This window comes from Daktulosphaira vitifoliae, unplaced genomic scaffold (assembly GCF_025091365.1).
Source record: "Daktulosphaira vitifoliae isolate Bord-2020 unplaced genomic scaffold, ASM2509136v1 Scaffold_4, whole genome shotgun sequence".
NCBI lineage: Eukaryota > Metazoa > Arthropoda > Insecta > Hemiptera > Phylloxeridae > Daktulosphaira > Daktulosphaira vitifoliae.
Window position 1 is genome coordinate 15,564,080 of NW_026099575.1, and position 2,798 is coordinate 15,566,877.

Genomic DNA, 2,798 nt, shown 5'->3' on the forward strand with positions numbered 1-2,798 from the left:
GTTATTTTCTTAAGATTAGTCGTTTCTTTGTCCTTGGTATTATATCTAAATATGTCATAAATTTAACTTGGTTAGTTTAATTTAAGAATTCGTACATTGTACTATTAGGGAAAACACATTTATTATATAATAAAGTATGATAACACATAATGTTTGATATTTATTTTCTAACTAAAGAATGAACGTTGAAGCGCAAATCGAATATAATTGTACAATTAAGGGTATACATTTCCAAAAATATATATATATATATATATATATTTTAATTAAGACTGTTATCAAATTAAATCATCATTATAATTTTTACTCTGAATTTAATTGTTTTCAGGATTGTGAAATATATTATGGTTGTATTAAAAATTTAATGACATCATATATAGGAGTTCAGAAAGTAAGGAAACGGATTTCTATTGGTTAATGAAACCAATAGAAATCCGTTTGTAACAATGTACCTCTTTCCTTACTTACTGAACACTTTGTATTTATGTATTTGTGATCTGAATTTATCTGACATCTCAACGTTAAAAAATAATATTAATACCATTTTTTTTCTTATAAACGAATAATAAATAATATACTTTTAACGTAGTCGTCTAATAATGTAATAATTGCTAGAAATTAAACAATTACATGAAAATGATTAATGGATCAAATGCTAAAAAAGTTGTCAGTTATTTTTGGTTCGCCTGTATATAATAAGTGATTTTAAATATTTTAATGTCAAGAAATATAAAAATCGCCGTTTTTTCTTAATAATAAAATGACTTAATTAAACTAATTTTTACCAAAATACCATATTTTTGAAATTTTTTCCTACTCTTATGATTTTCAAAAATTTCATTATTTGCATGCCTTAGGCATAAAATATACTTTTAAACTTTTAAACTATTTTTTTTTCCATCCCAACTATTTGAGTTAGGATCTGCCATATGATTTTACAGGATATTTACAAAAGATAAGTGGGAATATCGATTTAAAGTAAGTAATGGTTTGGTCGTGTTCTTAATAAATATTCTTAAGTTATTTTTATTATGTAATTCTACAATGTAGAATTAATTATAAGACTATTAACCAATTTACGAAAAAAATTATAGTGATTTTTATGACTCAGGTTAACAAATAGTTATTATATAATAAGGGTAATCATGCAATAAAAATTTAATGTTGGGAAAATGATCAAAGAAATATTAACAATATGTTTAAAAAATACTTAATATAATTTATTTGATATGTTCATAAATTTATTTAAAACTGACATAAACTATTGATCCTCACTTGATCTTAATTTTAGAAAAACGTACCATGAGTATTTGCTTAGGATATCCGCAGGAAAATATTCTAGGTGGAAAAACGCTGGTAGAAGTGGTATGCCCTGCTTCCGCATTCCTTAATCTCAGATTAATATTTATGTATATGGACTTCAAATAAATTACATGTTAAGTACCAAAAAATGAATGTTGAGTTAATCCCAGAAAAATAATCAAAGTGATAAGCTCAATAATATATAAAACGATCTATATTTAAGAGGGAAAGGGTAAAATATTATTGTCATGTATTTTAACAATTGACTTCAGATTTTAAAAAATAATGGATTACTAACAATTTTTTATATGTTTAGTATGTTGTTTATTTTATCATATATGTCCATTAAATTACATTTACCCGATGAATGTTTTTTAAATATTTAGATTAATAATATTCATTTTAATCAAAAACTATTTTATTTACTATTTAAATCACAAAAAATCTCAAGAGGACAATCTAATGTTTCTAAAACTTAAAAACCCAAAGGTCTCTTACACATTTAGTCGTTATTTAATGAAAGTTTTTGTTTTACTTTTTCCTCAATGATAACCAATAACGCTTTAAAAAGGTGGAAGTAAAGTTCGTTTAACGTATTTACTTGATTAGATAACTTACTATGGAACTGTGAATTATTTTTTAATAAGTTAAAAATAGTGTTCAGTTTAAGAGATTATTTAGTATACTACTGAAATTAAATTAAATTTTCACGAGAAGTTACTGCATTGTTTTTTGAACAGCAATAATAGAATTATGTAGTATACGTTTTTTAATAATATTAAAAAAGTGACGAAAAAAAATATATTTTATTGTAAATAAAAGATGACTGATAGTTTGATTAATTGTGAAGTAAAATAAAAATAATAGTTAACATTTTATTTTATTGAATTTAACTATTTAATACTTCAAAATCTAGTCAATAGACCGCGAAAGATATTAAATGGTCAAAAATCCAACCCAACTTTGTAAGTAATAATATTATATACAAGTTGTATTGTAATTACTTTCTTGGAGTTTAAATTCTTAGATATAATTATCTCACAAACTTCTCTCTTGTTTTATACATTTGACCAGTGTACAAAAGCAAACTTATTCATTTTAAACAAACTACATATTATGTCATTTGTAAGGGTTTTTTTTATCTTTTAATCTTTTTGTAACTTTTAGAAGTGCTTTTTTAATGTTTTCAACTTTCACATCCTATTTATTACATAACATTTCTTACTGCATTAAATGATTGTTCATATAAAGAAAAACTAGTAAATCATTGTTCAATTAATTTTAATAGTTTGTTGTATTTTTCTAAAATCGTTGAAGTAATTATTTATGATAAAAATTTTAATAGATTATATTGTTCTTATCACAATTTGCACTATTGTTTCTTTTGAAAGTAAGTGTGCTTGGTATTTTAAATCGTTATTTTAGCTTCGATGCGAAGCTGAGAAGGTATTGGTTTTACTAAGATGTGTTTTTTTTTTTTTTTTTTTTTTTTTTTT